Source organism: Temnothorax americanus, unplaced genomic scaffold, assembly GCF_048541705.1.
Source record: "Temnothorax americanus isolate GAGA-0224 unplaced genomic scaffold, ASM4854170v1 Scaffold112, whole genome shotgun sequence".
Taxonomy (NCBI): Eukaryota; Metazoa; Arthropoda; class Insecta; order Hymenoptera; family Formicidae; genus Temnothorax; species Temnothorax americanus.
In genome coordinates this window covers 127,346-152,500 of record NW_027509245.1, presented here as the reverse complement: position 1 = coordinate 152,500, position 25,155 = coordinate 127,346, and the positions used below count along the sequence as shown (strand labels likewise).

The 25,155-nt window shown below is 39.0% G+C and overlaps 2 protein-coding genes across 14 annotated transcripts in view; both read left to right on the top strand.

The window, feature by feature from the left end:
* The window catches only part of LOC143908715 (uncharacterized), a 10,248-nt gene extending 5,459 nt beyond the window's left edge, over window positions 1-4,789 (top strand). Inside the window, exon 1 of the mRNA XM_077426477.1 lies at window positions 1-4,789. This exon is cut by the window's left edge and continues 5,459 nt beyond it. The gene's annotated coding sequence lies outside the window, so the exon portion shown is untranslated.
* LOC143908712 (dorsal-ventral patterning tolloid-like protein 1) overlaps window positions 1-25,155 on the top strand; it is a 297,226-nt gene that overhangs the window by 157,001 nt on the left and 115,070 nt on the right. The gene's annotated exons all lie outside the window — the stretch shown is intronic.

Here is a 25,155-nt window from a genome sequence, read left to right as displayed (position 1 = left end):
GTAACAGTTCGAATAAAATCACTTCAAGAGGACTTCTCGACAAATCTTGAATGCTTGATACTGCCAAACATTACGGAGCAGTTACCACAAAGTCGAATCGACATAACGCAGATAGCAATGCCGAAGAGCATACGCTTAGCAGACCCAGTGTTTGAAAAACCTGGTCAAATAAATCTACTAGTAGGAGCAGGACTTTATTGGAAGATCCTTGTCGGCAACCCGAAAAATCAAGTTTCTGGACAACCAGCTCTACAAAATACGCGCTTAGGTTGGATAATCGAAGGTGAGATACCTGGAAAGAAATCGAAATCATCAATGACGCACTTATCGATCACAAATGAGATGCTGAGCAAACAAATCGAACGATTTTGGAAGCAAGAGGAGTTTCCGGAAATCTTTCAATACACCGAAGAAGAAAAGTATTGCAAGGAATATTTTGCGGATACAGTCAAGCGAGAGCCAGACGGTCAATTCGTTGTGCGACTACCGCAGCGATCAGAGGTCATTTTAGGATATTCAAAGGAGCAGGCATATCGACGGTTATTATCGCTCGAACGAAGATTCTCAAAGGATCCAGAATTTCAGAAGGAATATGTCAAATTTATGGATGACTATCTAAAGCAAGGTCACATGTCCGTATTAACGGATGAAAAAATTCAAGGATCGGAAGGTTACATATTTCTTCACCAAGCGGTAATACGACCAGACAGTGTCACTACAAAATTGCGTGTTGTTTTTTATGCGTCTGCCAAGACAACACTCGGAACATCACTGAATGACAAGCTCATTCCGGGACCAAACTTGCAACAGGATTTAATCTACATAATCCTGCGATTCAGAATCTATGGGTACGTAATAACGGCGGACGTGGCCATGATGTACAGGCAGATTTTTGTGGCCAAGCCAGATCGGGTGTTTCAGCGCATACTATGGAGAAGAAGTCTGAGCGAACTCATCATATTATGTGAGCTGAACACTGTGACCTACGGCCAGGCAAGTGCGGGTTTTCTAGCCATTAGCTGTCTGAGAGAGTTAGCTGCAGAAGCAAAAGATTTGCCACTCGCGGCAAAAGCATTGGAAGAAGAAACCTACATGGACGATATCCAAACAGGAGCTGACACATTGGAAGAAGCAATCGAGATGCAAAGACAACTGTCCGAGTTATTAGCACGAGGACAATTCTATCTTCGAAAATGGAGAGCAAATGATTCGAGAATACTACAACATCTTAGCGAGGCATGTAAAACTGATAAGCTGCTGGTGTTAGATAAGGAAGGACCAAAAAACTCTAGGTTTGCTCTGAAATGCGGCAGAAGACTGCCTGCAATATAAGGTAGAGATCGAGAAGACAAAGGTCACAACGAAGCGTACTTTACTCTCGAAGATCTCGCAAGTATTCGATCCGCTGGGATTAATAGCGCCGCTACTCATTAACGGCAAGTGCATCAACGATTATGGCTGCTTGAAATTAGTTGGGATCAAACTCTTCCTCCGGAGTTTCTATCGACTTGGGAAAAGTATTATACTTCCTTGCCAAGAGTCAATGAATTACGCATACCGAGAAACGTCATACCTGTTAATTCATCAAAGAAGTTTGATATTTTGGGATTTGGAGACGCGTCCGAAAAGGCCTACGGTGCTTGTTTATACGCTGTGAGCATAGACAAATCGAGAAAGGTACAATCTCATCTCATCTGCGCGAAGTCCAAAGTGGCCCTGTTAAAAACTATATCCCTGCCACGTTTGGAGCTAGAAGCTGCTCTATTATTATCTGATTTTTATCATACTGCAAAAAAGGCTTACGGCGATCGTATTCGTACAGTGCGACTATGGAGCGACAATACCATAGTCCTCGGTTGGATTAATACTCCACCCAACGTGTTAAAAACATTTGTGGCTAATCGCGTATCGAAGATACAACTGCTAACGAAGAATATAAAATGGTACCACGTGCCCTCTGAAGATAATCCGGCAGATATGCTGTTGAGAGGAATTGAAGTTGACCGATTAATCGAAGATAAGCTGTGGTGGCATGGACCTCAGTGGATGACGGAAAAAAATCAATGGCCGAAAAACATGAAAGCGCCTGATACGGTACTGCCGGAGATGAAACCAGTAACTGTAGCATTAGTGACGGCTACAGCAAAGAAGATTCTCGAGAGATTCTCTTCTTATAGCAAGTTGCAAAGAGTTATCTCTTACTGTCTTTGATGAAGAAGCAGCAGTTGAGCAGGTCCACGAAATCGCCCTGTCACTGTGGAAAAACTAAGAAATGCCGAAAAATCATAGCAAGAATAGTGCAACGAGAGGCATTCTCGCAAAAGGTTCGAGACTTAGAAAACGGGCAAGAAGTACATCGCAAAAGTAAATTGAGACCATTAGACCCCTTTCTAAACAAAGAAGGATTAATTCGCATTGGCGGTAGGCTCCGACATGCAGCTATGTCCGAAGATCAAAAGCATCAGATTATTCTACCCGCTAAACATTTCGTTACGAATTTGATAATGAAGAACGAACACATACGTTTACACCACTGTCCACCTATTCAGTTATTGAGTGCTGTACGATGCAGGTTCTGGCCGTTAAGCGGTCTAAGAGAAGCTTGAAAGGTAATAAAAGCTTGTTTGCCTTGCTATCGTTTCAGACCGACGTTCCCTGAAGTGAAAATGGGAGATCTACCAGCTCAGCGAGTTAGCGGATTCTCGCGTCCGTTCGTGACTACCGGCGTAGACTATGCCGGTCCTCTCCAATTTCGAGAAAGTCGACGGCGTGGAAGAGTTCACGTATCCAAGGGCTACGTAGCAGTATTCACGTGCTTTAGTACAAAAGCCGTGCATCTAGAATTAGTGACCGATTTCACCACTGAAGCATTTATCGCAGCTTTACGAAGATTCACCGCGCGAAGAGGGATCTGTTCGCAGCTCTTCTCTGACAACGCAACAAATTTTGTTGGTGCGGTTCGGAAACTGAAAGAAATCTACAAGTTTCTAGAGAAAGAAAAGGTTGAGATAGAGACATATCTCGCGAGTCAATGTATAAAATGGAATTTTATTCCGCCACGCACTCCAAATTTTGGTGTTTTATGGAAGGCGGCGGTGAAAGCCTTGAAGCGTCATCTCTACACACTGACGCAAGGTTTAACGTTTACTTGTGAAGAATATAACACGCTTTTGACTGAAATATAAGCCATTCTAAATTCCAGATCCCTGACCCCTCTATCGAGTGATCCAGCGGATCTGTCAGTCCTCACTCCTTCCCATTTCCTTATTGGCGATTCTCTAATACAGCCCGTTTAGCAAGATTGGACCGGGACTCCAGATAATAAACTATCTAGATGGCAACACCTGCAAAAGCTTCGCCAAAAATTTTGGCTTCGATGGCACACAAACGGAGTATCTACAAGAACTACAGAAACGAGGCAAATGGACCAAAGAAGGAGACAACATCACGCTTAATACTTTAGTATTGCTCAAGGAGGATGACTTATCCCCTCTAGGAGGATGCTTGGAAGAGTTGTTGAACTCCACCCTGGACCAGATAATGTTGTACGAGTTGTAACGGTGCGGACTCATAGCGGCACTTTTAAGCGATCCGTCCGAAATTTATGCCCGTTCCCCAGGATGGATTATCGCTAGATTGATTTATTGGATTATATCTATGGAAAGCCTTGTGCACAAAATTGCACTATGATTATCACCGGGTAAAAAATGTAAGATTGTTTTTTTTTTGTTAGCCGAAATGGCCGGCTTAATTTATATTTTATTCGAAGAAATTGCATTATAATACAATAGCGTTTTGTTTCAGCAAAATATTTTTTCTTTGCTCCGATTTTAAGTTCTGAAGTTTAGTTATTTTTAGGTTTATTTATAGTTTTAAGACTTGTATAATTAACTCGTCTATTTTTAGAGTATTCAACGACAATGTAATTTGCTATCTGACTTTGCAATGATTGTGAATTTAAGGCTGACTTCTTGGCGGATTCCCAAGCAGCATTTTTCGGTTAACTTTCCGACTAAGGACTACTTTTCTACTAATCACAACGTTGTAAGCGGTTCAAGAAAGTTATAAAATGTAACTTATAATTACTAACGTTTTTTGGACGTTGTCTAAACGTTAAAATTACGACGTGCTTTTTTTATCACTTTCCCAGTCAAATTCGAAACAGTTTAAGTCCTATTACCCGACGTTAAGATATTTAACGTTCGCCTGACGTTATACTCTGCACTACACTTTTCGAGCGACTTCAATACGTAATTCCCAACGTAAACCAACGTTTTGTTATCAAACGTTGTAAAACGCTAACGTTGTGAAACGTCGCCTGTGGTCATTTCTGACTGACGTTAAGAAATCGCGAGAAATGGTAACAAATTCTGCCTAAAAAAATGTAGAGCAGATTACTGCTGCGTCAAGCGGGCATCGTCGACGGCAATTCGCGGCGTCGTGCGTGAGCTATGAGGACTATGCGACGAATGTTGACGATTCACGGCCGAACCGGTCCATTTCATCTCACGCGGTTATCGTCGCGTCGTCGGGAAACAACTCGCGCGCGCCGCGCGGTTCACAGCTCGAGAGCGCGTTCGCTCGGCTGCACGGCTGCCATAACCATGCACTAGATCACCATATAGATGGTATTGCATAGGTCGGATTTGGTTAAGATATACGACTCATTCGCAAATCTAGTATAGAATTTTCAACTAATTAATACTTTATCGACATGTTAAGTCAGTTTGGCGACCTTGTTAAGACTTTTAGTCAATATAGGTACAATTTTGCCTACAGTGGTATACTACTTAGTTTGGAAAAGTCGGAAAAAGTTAATTATTTTATACGAAAAGACAAATTTTAGTAGAATTTATCGCACCTTTTACTACGTAAAGTTTGATCTAGTGTGGAACGCTGACTTCGCCATTTTCATTCCTCGAAGAGGAAGGCAAATAATCCGCCATTTTCCAGTATATTTAGATTTAAATTTTTTAACGCACTTTATTAACAATTTAAAGCATTTATATAATATCTGTTGTTAAAGTTTTGACAACATATTTATCTTAAAAGTAATTTTGATGAAAAAAAATTAAAATCTACACTTTGGAAAATTTTAGTTATTTATTAGAATATTTAGTAAATTGGAATATTTTAGAAAGGATTCGTCTAATTTCGACCTATCATTTTCACATTTATCAATAAAGTGGGTTTTGTTATACAATTTCAGTGCTGGGTTCGTGTATTTATAGCAAAATTACAATAGTATCAAAGACTGCGCAAACTATATTTTTCCTATAAAGCCATTTTATTTGTGCCAAATTGATAAGTACGTATTATGATACATTTATTACACCAATGCCGTCATATGGTTTGAATGGAAGCACGAAAACTACACCTAAAATGTACGTTGTGAAAAAATAACCTCAGGTCTAGCAGAGTGTACAAAATCAAAGTTTACATACCAACGTTAAAACTGGTGGAAAAAAGGTAACCTCAATTTAACTTATATAAGTCGGATTCCAACGTTGGTACAACCTAAATTTGATTCCCCAAATTAGTGCAAAAGAGGGTTGAAACGACGTAGCAAAAACGTTGGATACCAACGTTAAGTGTGTTTATCTTAACGTCGGGCGGACGTCAAAATGCTGCTTGGGTTTGAGATTGACTTTCTTGTTGAAAAAAGGTTATTTCAAGGGAGGCGGAATGTTCATGGTTGGGAAAATAGATCTAGTTCTAATGAAAGCTCAGAGGTAGCGCCGCGAGAGCGGTCAAGGCGCCAGCCGCACAAGAAGAAGCCAGATAATTATTAGACATGGCGGCAGCCACACGCACGCGGAATTTTGTAACGAAACAGTCATAGCAGTAAAACCTTTGTTAAACAGTCAATAGTGTTTTTCAACATTATTTATCCCTCAAAAACATTACTTGTTGTAAGATTCCATTCCAAGATTCTAAATAAAAATATGGCGATGGTACCAAAAAGCTATGATAATTTAAAAAAAAAATTTTTTTTAAGTATTTTTCACCCATTTTATTGGTTCGAAAAAATTACTTATTGTAAAATACTAGCCCAAAATTTTACATAAAATATATGGCGATCGTACCAAAAACATATCATATTTAAAAAAAATAAAAAAATACTTTATTTTTTAAAAGTATCGCCTATCTATTTTTGCTTCTAAAAAATTATGTCTGATAGGTACTTATTCCAAGATTCTAGAAAAATGTTTTCGTAATTGTACAAGAACGATATCGGGACTGAAAAAATCAAGAACATTTATTTATTTCTTTTTTATCAATGTTTCTGTCATTAGAAACCTGAATTTTTCACAAATGTGTCTCAATGATATCTATAACATATTAAAATTTCATCAAAATCGGTTTAGCCGATCAAAAGATATAAATTATTTTCGAAATTTTTATTTTTATTTTTTACAGCAAAACGGTTCGATATTAAGGGCTAATATTTGACTAAATTGTAAGTGACACTGATAGCATTCAAAGCAAGAAAAATGAGCATGATCCGTGTGGGGGCACATTGACCCTTCTTATCCGGCTACGGCTTTTTTACTAGTATTGTAGCAAATATTGCGACATAATTGTAGCATTCCCAATTTTATTCAGATTTTGTCATATAATCTTATTAATCTTTTCCTATCGGGGTTGAGTTAGGTTATCAAGAGACAGGGTAGTGCACGATTATAAACAAGTCTGGACACTCCTATTCCGTAAACATAGGAGAGAGTGAGACTCAAGTGAAGCTAGAAAACTAAAATATTATGTCAGATGTAGTAAAACCCTACCGCGTATGCATGTGGGATTGCTGCATGCTTTGAATGATAAAATTAAATAGTTTATTACTTTCAGGTGTTTAACCGTTTAACAAATAAGCATGTAACACCAATAACCGAAAAAAACGCGTTTTCTCGTTTACTATCGCGCGCGCGCGTTATCTGACGCCATATTGACTTCATTCAGGGAACGCTTGCCAAGCCGAAGTGTCCAGACCTGTTTATATGATCGTGGGGTAATGTTTCGAGCCAAGTGTACGTTTGAAGTAAGGCACTGGCGCTGCCGCTACATTTATATCGCCAAACTGATTGATCGCAGGCAAGATTTATTGTTCAGCTATAATGAGTAAACCGATGCATTTCTGGGCTCAATCGATTTGTTGAGTTCATATTATATAATGAAACTTTTTTTACTTTTTATATAATAAAACTATCTTTTGCTCTATATATATGTCACATATTCACTCTATACCAATAGATCGATACATACGCCTTACACTATTTCTTTTTAAGAACAATGATATTGTTAAAACATCCAGGAATCTATAGACCATGTTATTGTGAATTCCCAGTAAATCCTATTGCACACCTGCCCAGATAGCCAAAAATGCTGAAATCACATTCATGTTCATTATACATTGTTGGAAAATTTGTGTTAAATATGACATAAATTACATGTCCCAGACGGTCTACTCAAATTTTTGTTTTAATTTAACATAACATGGATGTGTTAAATGATAACACTGATACTATGTTAAAATATTTCAACTAAAAAGAAATGTAATTCTGATCGTAATTTGAGGTTAATTATGAGTATAATTAACATAACTTTTATGTCTGAGAACCTTCATGCGGTTCTCCAATAATGCGGAATACCGGTCAACGCAAAATAAGAGAGTCGCGATATCGCTAATAACCACGGAACGCCAGGAAGAACTACGCAAGTAACATCTAAACGCACGAAATGTGTGAACGCCGGTAATTTCTTAACGCGAGTACAAGTCTAACATAAGTAATCAATCGGCGGGAACAACATTCGGCCGCGATTAACAATGCCATCGACATCCCAACGCAAAATTTGAGGTTATCGCGAGCAGGGACGCTATAGGACGGAACGCAAGTAATACCGGACGCAAAGTTTCTCAACGCGAGAGCAAACCTTACGCGATCAACCCGTAATAACGAGATCCGAACACGCATCGACACGCTAACCCCGACGCTCGAACACAAGAATTTCCCGACGCAAAGAAACGGTAACGCAATTTACGACGTACCGGCCCGTATGCGGCCGTACACCAAAGTCGCGAGAACAACGCAATATGCGCGCGATATCGAACTCATTAACGCCTATCGCGACCTTCAGGGATTCGCCATAACGCTTGTACCACGGTTCCGCGGCCACGATACTATCCCGAGGCCCTTCGCTCTCGTTATCGATCGCGAAATTACACTCGATCTTAACATGCGTTATCCCGAGCGAGAGCGTGCACCGGAGGGCGGTGTCGTAGCTTTACATCTCGCGATTTACGGGCAACCTCACCGGTGATACGCCTCCTCCTGGACTCCTCGCCGTCACCTTCCACCAACGATCCTCGATCTGCCAGATAAAGATCGAAGTGCCCGACTCGAGGTGGCTATCGCGTATCTTAGCAAAACGTATTATCTCGCCGACGGACGACCAGAAAGTCAAACGCTAAACCCGCTCGATTGCGGAATCGATACGGTACCCCTTCCTGAGGGGCGCGCGAGCCAATCGGGCGCGAGCTTGCAAGCCCGCGGTGTCCCGGCGCAGTGCTGTCGATACGAGGTCCTTCGGGGGCGGGCAACGGTCTTTCGGCGGTGTACGACTCCTCAAATTTTGTCCTTAGCGGCGGACGGAACTTCGCTCGTGCCGGTGTGCCTCCGGTTTGACCCTGGGGCGGTGGCCAGCCACCCCGTGGGTCGGTGTCTTATGGAGATCATTTGCTGAAGCCGGGTGTTTACCCAAGCGCTTGGGGTCCCGCTGTCGGCGGCCTCGTTCGTCGCTGCCGCACTTGCCGCCCGCCTGCCGCGTTGCTCTCGCCAGCCCGCGATCTCTGCTGCTTCCGCGTTTGCCACCCCTCCTTGGTTATCGATCGTCCTTGATTTTTTTCGCCAAGTACTCCCTCGAAGGTTTGCCGTGGTGTGGGTGAGGTGCCGCGCATATTACATTGCATAAAAAAACAAAAGAAGGTAATCAGAATGCGGAAACGCGATTATATACGACCTCTGGAGATCTCGTCGTTGCCTCCCTGGTCCGTCCCTGGGCGCGAAATTCCGCGCCTTGTGACGGCGGCGGGGCGCCGCGACGGTGCGGCGAGCCGCAACGTCACAGTCCTTATATATAATCTTATATGATCATATATGACTATATAAACTCTTATCAGGCCAAAATTCATATACGATAAGATAGCTTCTTATATGAGCATAAAAGACATTATAAGAGATATTTTTTATTTGTTTTTATATAATCTTATATAATCATATATGACCATATAAAAGTTTATCCGGCCAAATGCGGCCAAAATTCATATATTAGCATATAAGACCGCTTTTTATATGAACATATAAGACATTATAAGGATTTTTTTCCCGGGCATTGTTTGTCATATTTTAAATACGAGAAACGGATCTCATCGAATGCCATCTATCCGGCATTTGCACTGGGTATAACAAAAAGGTTGGGACACTGGATTATCTCGGAAAGATGACGTCTTTGGAAGAAATATTTTATACAAAAATTGTAGGGCACCAAGTTACCCATTACATGGTGATATTGGTTGGACCTTGAACAATCTTGGGAAATTCACATTGAGTTTTTTAACCCTTCGCAGAACAAGTGGGGCTTTCAAGACCCACTCGATATTTCCATTTTGAATTTTACGGAGATTTTACGGACTTATAAAAAAAAACCTAAACAAGAATTAGGCGTATATAACGGTATAAATAGATTCTTAAAGCCTTTGAAAGTATACTTGAATTTTTTCAGATTTTTTATGGCACCATTACAGCTTGGAAATCTTAACTGCCCTAAAACACCTACTTGTTCGACGAAAGCAGCAGAATTACACATGTTCTGCGAAGGGTTAAACAGGGACTTTTATTTTCCATGTCATATTCTTGTAGTTCTTGTCGAGACGTTTTCAAAACACTATGATAAGCTCTTTCGATAAGAATATTTCCTGAGATATTTTCATGACATTTTTAATTTGGGAAGAGCGGGGCTTTTTTCTGCCAGATTCGTTCGTTTTGTGCAAAAACGCGTTGATTGAGCCTAAATTCAGCAAAATCGGTGAGGAGGGAGCTCTCCTTCAGATTTACCCAATAATTTTATTTTCATACTTTTATACGTAGAATAATGAAAAGAATCAATTGTTGTAAAAAAAAAACATAAAAAAATTATTTTAAAAAATTTAATTGCATTTTGTAGACGCATTCAATTTTGCAAAATTACAAATGTAAAAATTAATATTATTATTCAATTTCTTTCATTATTCTACGTATAAAAGTATAAAGTTAAAGTTGTCAAAAAATGAATATTTTATGAGATATATCTCATATTTTCCATCCATCCATATCTAAAAAAGAGATGTAATGTCGATACTCTCGAATCTATCGAAATTTATTGTTGTCGCTTTTTTGCGATGCCGATTGTTTCTCTCGCTACGCTTACTTTATTTGCAGCTGTCGTCGTATATTATGACAGTTGTGTGTATCAACGAGTTAATAGTGTAATAGTAATGGCATAGTGTTAAAGCTAAATAGCGCGTGCGAAGCGCTCGTCTGTGGTGTCTAGTACATTAAAAATGTCATAACAAAATTTAAAATATCTCAGGAAATTCTTAACGAAAAATTTATCTTATAATGTTTTGAAAACGTCTTGACAAGAGCTATAAGAATATGACATAAAAAATAGAGGTCCCCGTTTAAAAAACTCAATCTGACCTTAATGTGACTTTTCCAAGATCGTTTAAGGTTACACCAATATCACCACATAATAGATAACTTATTGGTACCCTACAACTTTTGTATAAAACATTTCTTCCGAAAATGTCATCTATCCGAGATAATTCAGTGTACAGACCTTTTTGTTACACCATGTATAACCACACAGTAAATAATTCTTATAATTAAAGTAAAAAGTGTAAAGTCTCTAATAATTATTATTCGAGTTGGTAATTATTTATGTAAGTTATTATGTAATTCTCCAAATAACTTCAACAAAAATTTTTAATGTAATCTATAAGCTATTAAATAATAATCAAATTGGAAATTTTTTTACTTTTGTTTATCCATCATCTATAAGTTTACTATGTACAAAATAACTTATATTTCTGTGATTGTCTTTTGTATTTTAGATATAATTGATGAAAATGCTTTTATGACAAATAACTAACATTTTTTTGTTCATAAAAAATACTTGTCTTCTGCAAATTATATCTTTATCATAATTTATTTTTATATAATTATATTAAAGATATTTAATTAAATATCTTTTTAATTTGTTATATATAAATAAATTCATAATTATGTATTTAAATATCACATTAAATATCTATCATCGAACATTTAATTTATTATAGTTAAACATGGCCAGATATCGTCAGACCTTAACAGTTGTCGATCAAGCACAACCACAGTTCGACTTATATCTGGACAGATATGATCAGATGTATAATAATGTATTTTGGATCGCATTCGAGTATAGATATGGTTATATCTAAACAGATACAGTCAGATCTGGACTGTTTTGATGAAATTCAATCACAGATATAGTTCGATTTGAGCAAATATAGTCCGATCTGAGTCGCCAGGAAAAAAAGATTATATATATAATTATATATAAATATATATGATTATATATATAATGCAATTATATATGAATTTTGTCTCTATATGATCATATATAATTATATATAATCATATATAATCATATATGAACATATATAATGAGATTATATATATGTAAATATATATATGGACCCATATATAATTTTAGATAAAGTACCAAATTTCATATATAATCATGTGTATAATTATATATATTTATATATATATTTATATATAATCTTTTTTTCCCGGGTTGTTACATTGTTTTTAATATTTACCAGTTAATATATCATTACAAGATTTTTGAACACTATAAAGATGTGTTATATACGAGTATAAACAACGAGGAAGTGTTAGAGTCAGAGAGTCCCCACTAGTCCATTCGATCGTCAATGTCAAGCAACGTTGAGTGCAGTTACTACTCGAATGGGTAACCGGGATAATTTCCAGTCAAATATAATAAAAACTGATTTAACATAGTTTGAAAACGCTATAAAAATGATTAAGAATCAGATGCTTTTTAATGAGATGCATTTTATGAGTAAACTCAGCTAGAACCAAGTGAATTCAATGAAAGCGATAGGATTGAATAGAGATATTTGCATTAAACCCGATGCAAACAGTTAGAATTATATTCGTTCCACAGTGATAAATTCCAATTATACATTTTAAATTCCGGTTCAACATGGTTCAAAAAATGCTAATAAAAAACAATAAAAACTTCTAAGATTTTGATTACTATTTTATGATTGAGCGTAATCAGAACCAATATAAACATATTAAAACATATAGGACGGAATGTGAATATTTCTATCAAATCTGATTCAAAAACCATAGAAATTTATTTACACTATTGGCATAAGTTCCAGTTCAACAAAGTACAACCGATTTGAGAGTAATTATGTTTTAATGGAAAATGCAGGTCCAAAAACACAATTCAATTTTATTAGACCGAATAGAGCTGATTTTCTAATGGTTTTAATCGAGCTTTTTTAGGGAGACTTTGTTTTGTCTTGTAAGCAGGGGCGTGGCGGGATGGAGTGGACCTCGCTTCGCATAGATGGTTCTTTGGACAGCATTGTACTTTACATTGTACTTGCTATAAGGCGAAACGAGGTCTATCATTGTACGGTTGAAATTTTTAACTTTTTACGCGGACCAATGTCCCCCACCCACTCCTACCTGCGGTAGCCCTACATGTGTACTGTTTATACACATATCAGCAAATTACTTCCCTTAGCACTAATACAAACTTGTATATTTTTCAAACTTTTTTTGTTCATAACTTTTAAGTAAGCAATGACCGACAATTAAGTTTAAAAAAAAAAAAAACTTAGGACCATGTCTTTGACAACATATGTCAAGGTCAAGAACATTGGAGGTACCTTTCCTTATCTTAATTTTTACCCTTTTTTATGCCAACTATTCTCTGCTTTAACGAAAAGACTGTTCAATATATTAACGATTTATTTCTTTAAATGACCTTTCTTTGTTTTTATACATATTATTTCCACATACATATTAGTCGTTTATGCCTTTCAAAATAGTTAAAATAATTGCACATTTTTCGAACCTTTTTTGTTAATAATTTTTTAATAAAGAACGAGCGACGGCTAAAACCTTCTGAAGGTTACTTAGGAGGGTGATCCCTATAATATATGTGAAGAAGTGGTTATTAAAGAGGAGGGTTTGTAGGGGTAAATATTTACCAAAAATAAAAACGCTTTTGTTAATTATTATATAATTTTGGTCTAAGCTATCCACTAAGCCTAGTTTGAATTTGATCTGTTCACTAATTATCAAGATCTCAAAATCTCGGATACTCACAACTCTCGTACTTGCGTAAAGATACATGCCCACACCGAACATAATATTTAATAGATATCTATTAAATATCCCCAGTGTATATATCCATGATATATATATATATATATATCTACGAGAGATACTATTAGATATTTAATAAATATCTAAGTGTCCGCAATACAAAATCTAATAGATATCTATTAAATATCCATAGCAATATCCATTAGATATCCAGTGGATATTTATATAAATAATTGCACGTCTAATGGATATTGATTAGATATTTGCGTGGATATTTATTCGATGTTCTTTATTTTTATATGTATCCATTATATACAAATAGAACCCCATAAAGCACATAAACGTTGAATCAACATCTCAAAAATATTATTTTTATAGATTTAAAAGAGGAGCCGGTCCGAAGATCCGCAGATGTTGCGATTTTGCTTCGCCGGGGACCTGCTTATATTCGCTTCCAACAGAAATTTACCTACGAGTTGGTCTTACCATTATGCGCCGCTTAGCGGCGTCGTTACGAACTAATAAATATCTGTGGTGGACATGTGGTAGATACTTAGTAGACATGAATATGTGGATAACACATGGATATTTAATGGATATCTTTGATAGATATTTTGTGGACATGGATATGTGGATAACACGTGGATATCTAATGGATATCTTTGATACACAGTTGGAAATGTTAAATATAATATAAATCACATATCCCAAACGGTCCACTTATTGTGTTCATTTAACATAATGTAAATATGTCAAATTATGATACAAATATAATGTCTATAATTTAGTACAAAGTATAAAGGAAAGTTTAATGATATGTGAACAAAAATTTAAGGTAAAACTTCGGATTAAGGGCGACCTCACCGATTTCAATAACTGTTCCGTATTGTGTGTTTGAATCGCGTGAATTCCCGCGTTTTGCAATCCCCTAGCGATGACCCAATGCGCTGCCACTATCTACCAGCCAATCCTGCCCGTGCTCCTACCATCGCTCCGCCAATCGCGTGCAGTTTTTTCCTCCGCTCCGCGAACGGGCCCGTGCAGGACCAGTTGTGGTCTGTGTTTCGACATGTGACGAGCACAGTCCTCTCAACGGGTAAAAATAACCTCTTTGTAATATTGCCTTACCGAGCAAAGATTGTAAGTTCGGTAGTGGTGCTAGCGACGAAAGGTGCAATAAACTTATAATTAAAATTAAAGACACGTTGTCTTGACCACGCCGTTTCCGAAGACCACGCCGGTGAACACGCGCGGAGAGCGATCCAGCCCACAGAATCTCTCCCGGACAACAAGCCCGCAGGAGAAGATTTAACAATGACCTTGATATATGTTGTCAAGGTCATGATTCCGAGTGCATGACCTTCAAAAAGTTTTAGCCGTCGCTCGTTATTCGTTAAAAAGTTATTAACAAAAAAAGTTTGGAAAATATAGCAGCTATTTTGAGTATTGGAAGGCATAAGTGACTATTGTGGCGATATACAATAAACAAGTTTGTAAAGCACGCCACGAACCGATGTGACCGCAGGGGGACGGAATTTACTGCTTTCACGCATATACGTTCCACGCGAAACGAGTTGTCACATGGGTTCGTGGCGTGCTTTACGAGCTCATTTAAGTAGAGGTGGTATTAAACAAAATAAGTTAGTCGATCATCTGTGTGAATATTTGTGGCGATATACAATAAACCAGCTCGTAATAAAGCACGCCACGAACCCATGTGACAACTCGTTTCGCGTAGAAAGTATATGCGTGAACTGTTTTGACATATATATTAGTCATTCATGCCGTCCAATACTCAAAATAGCTGCTATATTTTCCACACTTTTTTGTTAATAATTTTTTAACGAATAACGAGCGACGGCTAAAACCTTCTGAAGGTCACTCGGAGTCATGACCTTGACAACATATATCAAGGTCATTAAAATTGTTGAGGTCGCCCTTAATCTGAAGTTTTACCGTATTATTTTTAACATTTGATTTACTTAAATATGAATTTAACACAAATAAATCGAATAACATAATCAAGATTAGTTAAATTAACACATAAATAAGTTACATTTTTAACACAAAAATTTTAACAAGGATTTTTTTAAAAAAATATATACAAACTTAAATTTCTTTATTGTGTAGATATTTTGTGGACATGGATATGCGGATAACACATGGATATCTAATGGATATTTTTGTTACGTTTTGCGAACTCCACGATTTTCCTATTTTGCAGAAAATGCGTCTAAGATAGCCCTTAAGATTAGGATAAGTAAACTGAGCACGGACGGTTATTGATCGGCGAGTGAGCTTTGATTCTTTCACTTTTCTTTTTTCATTATTTAAATGCTCTAGTCGTAGCAATTTCGTAATCTCCGTAAGCCTATCTTTCTTAGGTTCTCCGGATGATACAAAACATTCACGTGAAATAACATTGTTAGCCGATGTTTCATCGTTAATTGATGTTGCTTCGATTTACGCTTGTACCTGAAATTTTTTATTATTTCCTGGAATCGAGCTTGTGTACATGCCAAAGTTTTTGAAGACGGTTTACTTTTTTTGTTAATCTCATAAATTTTTTCCTTATTAGGATTATATAATTTTACTCTTCTCATGAGTTCTTCAATAGTAACACACACATAAGTTGTATTATTTTTATTAATATTACTTTTTATGGGTATTCCAATCCATGGAAATATTATTTTTTACACAGGATTTACGAAGCTCTTACTTTTTGGCTCTCGTAAACAAAATTCTGTCGTATTACGTAGTGAGGTTTGGTTACTTTCCTCCTCGTAATCGACGGAAGTAGAATATACTAGAGGAGTTTGGAAACTTGCCTCTACAATTCTAAGATTATTTAAATCTTCTGGAAGAGTTTGGTAACTTCCCCCTCCAAAGATTTGGGAATTATTTAATATTTCAGAAGAGGTTTGGTAACTTCCCTCTCCAGGATTTTTAGATTTATTTAATAATTCAGGAGGGGTTTGGTTACTTCCCCCTCCAAGGATTTGAAAATCATTTAACATTTCAGGAGGGGTTTGGTAACTTCCCTTTCCAGGATTTTTGGAATTATTTAATAATTTGCGAGGAGTTTGGTTACTTCCCCTCTCCAAGGATTTGGGAGTTTAGCATTTCGGGAGAGGTTTGAAAACCTTACTCTCGAATATCTAGATTAAAAATGTTATCTAATTTTTTGTTTTCTCTTATAGTTTTATTTTTATTTATAATCCCGTCTTTATTATTTAAATTTGCATCATCGCCATTGTCACTATTTTTATTTTCATTATTATTATCTACTTTCATTTCTTCTTTATTTGTCCCGTCAATAATTTTACAAGGAATTTGATTATCCTCTAACAATAAGTTTCGAGGATTAATTTACGTATTTGCAATTTCTTCTTGGTTATTATGCGTCTCCATATTTGACTCATGATTGTCAAATAATTCGTTTAATGGTTTAAGACGCAGGGTTGGTACTTGAACTTCTACTTCTTCGTCCAAAGTACTTAAAATTTTTAGATATGTCTTTCCTGAATTGTTTTTTACTATGATATCTCCCAGTTAAATCCCGTGGGCTATTTTTAATTTTGGTAAATATCCTATTTTTCTTTCTGGGTTTTCTATCCTTACATAAAATAAGGATTCCGACCGCGGAAAAGCTGTGATAGTTTTCGGTGAAAGGGAAGGTATGCTAACTTCCTGATACGTTTAAGTGTCCCGTCGCGTAATCTATGTTTGAAGAAGTTTGTTCAAAAAAGTCGTTGGCTAATAAACTGGCTTGCGGAATCGGTAAATTGTCTGACACTACGTTAAAAGTTACTGGCTTTCCAAAAAGTGGTAAAATAACTTCTCCGAGAGTATAAACTGGGTATTCATTTATGCCGCTTAATTGCAAAAGTTTACTGTGATTGATGGTATTGTTATTTGACAAAAATTTTTCTTTAATTAAATTTGAGGCAGAACCGGTATCTATATAGAATAAGGGTAACGTGGGAAATCGGCTTACCGAAGTCTATCTAAATGGTTGGCACGCGACGGTGTTTATCGAGATTTACGGTTACGGGTTGTATCTCTATCGTTTTTTTGTTTATTGGGTTTTCTGAGATGTCGATGGGTGTGAGATCCGTTCGGACCCCTGCTGCACACCCGACTTCGAGGGGCCATTGGAGTTTCCCTGATTAATTGCTTGCCTGCGATTATTGCTCGCAATTCACAATTCGCAGTTTTCAAGGTTACAATAACGACAAAATAATGAGGTTTTGGATGTCGTGTTTTGCTCTACCTTAGTTCGACAGTTTTTTACGATATGCCTAACACCATTATTAAATCTGACAGACAATTTTCAGTCTATTCGCCGTGTCACGTTGTTCGCGCCATTGACAAATTACAGCGGGTTTATTCTGATTGTTAGTATTATTTATTCTACAAGATTTAGCATTGTGACCGGATTTAGAGCATAATTGACAAATGACATGACTTTCTTGAACTACATATATTGACAGATCGTCGGGCCTGAGGGTCGCGAAAGCGACATTTGTCGGCACCTTTTTTGCGTTTTTTACATATCTAGCATATTAGAATTTCGGTTCCCAAATCGGTTTTATTATGGGATTGCAGAGACAACTAAGTCAATTTCTTACAGTTAGAGGCTAAATGTTTTTCTTTATAACAGAACTTTATAACAGTGTTTGATGATTTTTCTGCAAGATTACCTTGACCCTGTCGTAAATCTGTCATTTCGCGCAGCTCTCTTTCTATTCAACGCGTCGGCTACGGTGGCTTGGGCATACAAATTACTTGTTACTCCTTCTTAAATTTCCGGTTTTAACCCTTTAATAAAACATTTACACATGTCCCTTTCTAAAGATGCTTTAATATTTTGACCGGGAAGGTCAAATGTTTGACATGTCCTGAATTTTTATGTGCTTCTAATATCTGTTTTCCCAACAATTTGACCCGATTAGCGTAAGTAACTACATCTTTCTCCGTTTTTTGATAGATGCAACCTAACTTTCTTTGTAATTGATAAATATTTTTAGCAACGCCATAAACTTGTTCTAAATATTTTGTTAACGAGGCTACTGTATCGAAATCTCAGTCCTGTATTGTACGGCGAGCTTTGCCTACGATTCGAGTTTTGATTATTTTAGTGAATTGAAGTTTTGCCTCATTGGGCAACATGGCTTTCGCTTCTTCGCATCCCTCGATAAAATATGTTAATGGAATATTTTTTCCATCAAAGAAGGGAACGGCCTCTACCGCGTATTTTAATGTAACAAAAGGGTTAGCGTGTGCGCCATTGTTTCTGTGATGGTATCACAACTTATAAAAGAATTATAATCGACTTGACGTGCAAGTTGAATTGTTTTTGTTAGCGTTTTCTGTCGAGGGATATAGCAAGTTATACGAATTTGCAGAACACGAATTTGAGAAGAAAAATAATGATTTAATGGATTGCAACACAAAATAAACGTTTGCTTTTGATTACAGTGTTGCAAGATATAACTTGAGAATAACTTGAGACTAAAGTGTCTATGAGTAACGAACGAAGGTAAAGGCAACCAGGCTCTAGTTAAAAAAGGCATAGAAGCGTAACAAACAAAAGGGAAACATTCTATGCTGCCACCTATAATAAATGTGTTAAAGTCTCTGTCGATAAAATGAGAACTCATATTACAACAGTTTTATTCAAAGAATCGTCGGAAAAGCGAAGAGTGAAATTGCTTAGCTCGGACGTATCGGTTATATTTTGTGGTTTGTCCTCCGCAATTTCGCCAACGTTTGGAGTAAAAATTTGTCTAGGTTTAGGTTTAACGGATGGAAGGGGAGTGGATGTGTATGGAGTAGAACTACTGGGTTTAATTTTGCCTTGATTCTCTATGGCTTGTCTATAGAGATCGTCAACTTGGGCTTTATCAGATTTAGACCTCGTACTCATTACCACTCTCGAAAAATCGCACTTTTAATCCCGGACGATATCTAAAGTTCCTCGGACCGAGCAGCGTTAAGGAAGGACGATCGTCGTCATTGAGACGTCGTCACCCGAACGAAGTACGAGTCAGCCATCTTGGCACATTGAGTAATCTTTTTTCTATTACTTCTGGGTTGGCTGATTTATCGGCGGACTCGGAGTAATCTCTTTTACTATTACTTTTAAGTTAGCTGATTTATCGGCGGACTCGGAGTAATCTCCTTTTCTATTACTTCTGGGTTGGCTGATTATCGGCGGACTCGGAGTAATCTCTTTTTTTTCTATTACCTCGGGGTATCCGACTCGTCGGCGGACTTGGAGTATTTCACTATTCCGAGTTAGCTAATTTGTCGACGGATTCGGGATACTCCTTCTTACTTTATTACTTCGGGCTAGCTGAGCCATCGGCGGAATCGAGATCTACTCCCTTTATTTTCATTTCATAAAACCCGGGTTGACTTTTCCATGGATAACGGACTACAATAATTAACCCCCCCGCTAACTTATAGTGGATTTGCGCGGTCCCGCTGAAACCCGTGTGAAGTCCCAAAACGCCGCGAAACACGGGCGGAATCGTCAAAACAAGCAGGCGCGAAAATGACTAAAAAAAATAACACTAGAGTTCCTCCGACACGAACGGGAGAACGCCGGTCCTCCGCGACTCGCCACTCCACCGCCTCCACCCGCTCACCGTCGCGGTCTCCCCTTAATTTGCCCCCTCGTCTTCTATCTTATCGGGTATTTCCTGACACCCCTGATTCCTCTCTTTTCCTGGAACCTTCATATTCTCCGGCTCGCCCCGGGGAATTTCCCGATTCCCCCTCCCCTGCACCTTTCTCTTACCTAAGTCCCGTATACGAAAGATCGTATTCCCCGGTTGCTCGCGAGGAACCACCCTCTCCAGCGATCTCGGTTACTTCGACCGTAGAATTAATCAAAGAGGTACCGCATTTCCTATTCCCGCGGAGTCAGGATCGTCCGTGTGAGGGCTTGGAGTCTCCGAGAACTGCGTTCCCCTCATATTCCTCGGTTTCCAAGAAACCCACTCGAGAGCTTCCTCCCCACCACTTTTCTAGGGACCTCTCAGCTCATTTCCTCCAATACACCGATCCTCTTCCTCCTAATAGTTTTACACTCGGTCCTTACGAGTTTGACTTGGTCGGACTCCGTTCCACTGTAGAGACAGTAGATCCCCACGACGCTATCCCCGTTTATTTCCCGCAATATGAATTCCCGTACCTGATTCCCATAAACCTTTTTTGTAATATATTCCAACAACCTACCGTCACCCTCGAGGAGATAGTCGATCCCGAGGTGATTACCCTAGATTAATTATTAACTCATCCGTTAGTATAAATTTTAGTTATTATGTTTTAATTTAATATGACACATACACATATATACACCACACCCACACTTAGCTAAATTAATGTAACCTTATTTCTTAAATTAATTGTAACAATAGCGGGCAGGATGTCTATTTATAAATAGGTCTCCCTTAAAAAATTCTGCCCGATCACATCCGCACTTATGTAACACCCGCGAAAAGTACACACACATATACACCTTACACATACATTCTACACTTAAACTTATCTTAAGGTAAACGTCCCAATAGTCAACCATGTCCCAGTTCCCAATTATTTAGGGGAATATTCCACTTAATTAAGAGAATTTTTGATAAAAATAAATAAATAACCACTTAATTGAGTTCTACAATTTATAATCTATTCATAGGACAACGGTTAAAATAATCCTTGCGCTCTTTGTAGTAATTTTTTCGAGTTTCTTGAGAGTGCACGCGCTTCCCCGGGAAACGAAGCGCATCTGTAAGCCAGTTTGTTAAGAATTGACGAAGTTCAATTGTAACTATTGTCGCATTCATTCTTTATATATTATATTGAATAAATTATAGCTTTTTATATTCAAGAAGATGTAAAGAATGCAAATCTAGCGTCGAAATTTAGTTAAAATTGGCGAAAAATTGTTAATTTGTATGGTTGGATACTCGGACGTTTCAACCGTATGGTGTACCACTAGCCGGACGCAACGAACTCAGCGGTCTGACGCCGGTCACGCAGTCAGCATGGCTGGATTTTCGCGCAGTTTTTCGCCGGTCCTCCCGTGCTGAGGACTCCGGACGGACCAGTACTCGGGCAACGTCGCACTTCGCTCGCCGTCGTGACGCGCGGCGTCGGTTTCTCGCCGCGTTAACGTCGTCACGTTTCGCCTTCTGTAGCGAGGCGCGAGGTAGCCTGGTGCCGTCCGACACGCCAGTTTTGACCGGGAACCGAGAAGCCCCGAGAAAGGACGCCAGATGCTTGAACCTAACCTCCAAGCGCGAAGAAGACTGCCCCGAGGAAACACGCTCATAGCCGCGACGACTCGCGTCCAACGTGGCTAATTTCACGCGGGATCCGCGATCTCTTGCGATCAATTTCCGTGTGCGCGAGGCACGAGCGAGAGACGTCGTGGACAGAGAAAGAGAGAGAGAGAGAGAGAGAGAGAGAGAGAGAGAGAGAGAGAGAGAGAGAGAGAGAGAGAGAGAGAGAGAGAGAGAGAGAGAAAGAGAGAGAGAGAGAGAGAGAGAGAGATAATTTTAATGAAAATTAACACGAACGATCAGCATTGACGCGCGGCATTGTTTACTAGTGTACTTAAGGTGTGTTTAAAATTACGCTAAACTGAGGCAATTATTCGCAGTAAGTATGATATCTAACATTTTACAAATTTGGCTTCATCTGCGACTGGTTGGTAATAGGGACATCAAGTGGCCGGGTATCGGGACATAATCAAAAACTGATGGCCGGGTACTGGGACATCGAGAGTGGTCGGGTATCAGGACATAACCAAAAATTGATGGCCGGGTACTGGGACATTTCCTTTTCTCGCATTTTCCGAAAAAAAAATCAACTATTACCGATGGAACTAATTATTGGATGGTTTTCAGAAACTAGACAATCCAAGCTTTCGTTTCGTCGTATCCGCTTATAAATAAGATTTGTTAATATTGTTGCACCCGTGCCGCGCGCTTCATGCGAGTCGCCCGGTAGTAAATGTCGCGCCGCGAATCGTCCTTAGTGACGCTTGTTTATGTGAATATTGATTTTCTCTGATGCTCAATTGATTATTGATTTTCCTACCGGATGTTCTGTTATACCAGATGTTCTGTTTATACCCGATGTTCAGATTTGCTCTGGGTCTCGTCTCGTTAGGACGAGCCCCCAAAATGTTACGCTCGTCAAGCGTCAGCCGCACGTTTGCACTCACTCACTCACTCGCGGCGCGTTTCTCAGGACTCTCACAAAAAAAGAGGACACGTTGTTAGAAACGGAAACTCTTTTATTAATCTCCCGTTATTAAAGAAGAACTCGGGCTGACACGTCCGAACGAGACGAGACCCAGAGCAAATCTGAACATCGGGTACTGTCGCGCCTCGCGACAGAAAGGCGAAACGTGACAACGTTAACGCGGCGAGAGACCGACGCCGCGCGTCACGACGGCGAGCGAAGTGCGACGTTGCCCGAGTACTGGTCCGTCCGGAGTCCTCAGCACGGAAAGACCGGCGAAAAACTGCGCGAAAATCCAGCCATGCTGACTGCGCGACCGGCGTCAGACCGCTGAGTTCGTTGCGTCCGGCTAGTGGTACACCATACGGTTGAAACTTCCGAGTATCCAACCATGCAAATTAACAATTTTTTGGCAATTTTAACTAAATTTTGACGCTAGATTTGCATTCTCTACATCTTCCTAAATATAAAAAACTATAATTTATTCAATATAATATATACAGAATGAATGCGACAATAGTTATAATTGAACTTCGTCAATTCTTAACAAACTGGCTTACAGATGCGCTTCGTTTCCCGGAGCAGCGCGTGCACTCTCAAGAAACTCGAAAAAATTACTACAAAGAGCGCAAGGATTATTTTAACCGTTGTCCTATGAATAGATTAAAAATTGTAGAACTCAATTAAGTGGTTATTTATTTATTTTTATCAAAAATTTTCTTAATTAAGTGGAATATTCCCCTAAATGGTTGGGAACTGGGACATGGTTGGCTATTGGGACGTTTACCTTAAGATAAGTTTAAGTGTAGAATGTATGTGTAAGGTGTATATGTGTGTGTACTTCTCGCGGGTGTTACATAAGTGCGGGGGTGATCGGGCAGGATTTTTGAAGAGAGACCTATTTATAAATGGACATCCTGCCCGCTATTGTTACAATTAATTTAAGAAATAAGGTTACATTAATTTAACTAAGTGTGGGTGTGGTGTATATATGTGTATGTGCCATATTAAATTAAAACATAATAACTAAAATTTATACTAACGGATGAGTTAATAATTAATCTAGGGTAATCACCTCGGGATCGACTATCTCCTCGAGGGTGACGGTAGGTTGTTGGAATATATTACAAAAAAGTTTATGGGAATCAGGTACGGGAATTCATATTGCGGGAAATAAACGGGAATAGCGTTGTGGGGATCTACTGTCTCTACAGTGGAACGGAGTCCGACCAAGTCAAACTCGTAAGGACCGAGTGTAAAACTATTAGGAAGAAGAGGATCGGTGTATTGGAGGAAATAAGCTGAGAGGTCCCTAGAAAAGTGGTGGGGAGGAGGCTCTCGAGTGGGTTTCTTGGAAACCGAGGAATATGAGAGGAACGCAGTTCTCGGAGACTCCAAGCCCTCACCCGGACGATCCTGACTCCGCGGGAATGGGAAATGCGGTACCTCTTTGATTAATTCTACGATCGAAGTAACCGAGATCGCTGGAAAAGGTGGTTCCTCGCGAGCAACCGGGAAATACGATCTCTCGTATACGGGACTTAGGTAAGAGGAAGGTGCAAATGAGGGGGAATCGGGAAATTCCCCGGGGCAATGGAGAATATGAAGGTTCCAGGAAAGGAGAGGAATCAGGGGTGTCAGGAATTACCTGGAGTGGCGAGTCGTGGAGGACCGGCGTTCTCCCGTTCGTGTCAGAGGAACTCTAGTGTTATTTTTTTAAGTCATTTTCGCGCCTGCTTGTTTTGACGATTCCGCCCGTGTTTCGCGGCGTTTTGGGACTTCACACGGGTTTCAGCGGGACCGCGCAAATCCACTATAAGTTAACGGGGGGGGGGGGGTCAATTATCGTAATCCGTTATCCATGGAGAAGTCAACCCGGGTTTTATGAAATGAAAATAAAGGGAGTAGATCTCGAGTCCGCCGATGGCTCAGCTAGCCCGAAGTAATGGAGTAAGAAGGAGTATCCCGAATCCGTCGATAAATTAGCTAACTCGGAATAGTGAAATACTCCAAGTCCGCCGACGAGTCGGATAACCCGAGGTAATAGAAAAATAAGAGATTACTCCGAGTCCGCCGATAATCAGCCAACCCAGAAGTAATAGAAAAGGAGATTACTCCGAGTCCGCCGATAAATCAGCTAACTTAAAAGTAATAGTAAAAGAGATTACTCCGAGTCCGCCAATAAATCAGCAAACCCAGAAGTAATAGAAAAAAGATTACTCAATGTGCCAAGATGGCTGACTCGTACTTCGTTCGGGTGACGACGTCTCAATGACGACGATCGTCCTTCCTTCACGCTGCTCGGTCCGAGGATCGTTAGATATCGTGGTGTCTTTCCTTTTAATTGTACCGCAACAGCCTCGCTCGATCGCATTAACAACTATCAGTTCTCGTGCAAAGACTCGAATATCGTGATGATTACAATAGCGTATCAACGCTCAACTCAGTTAAACGA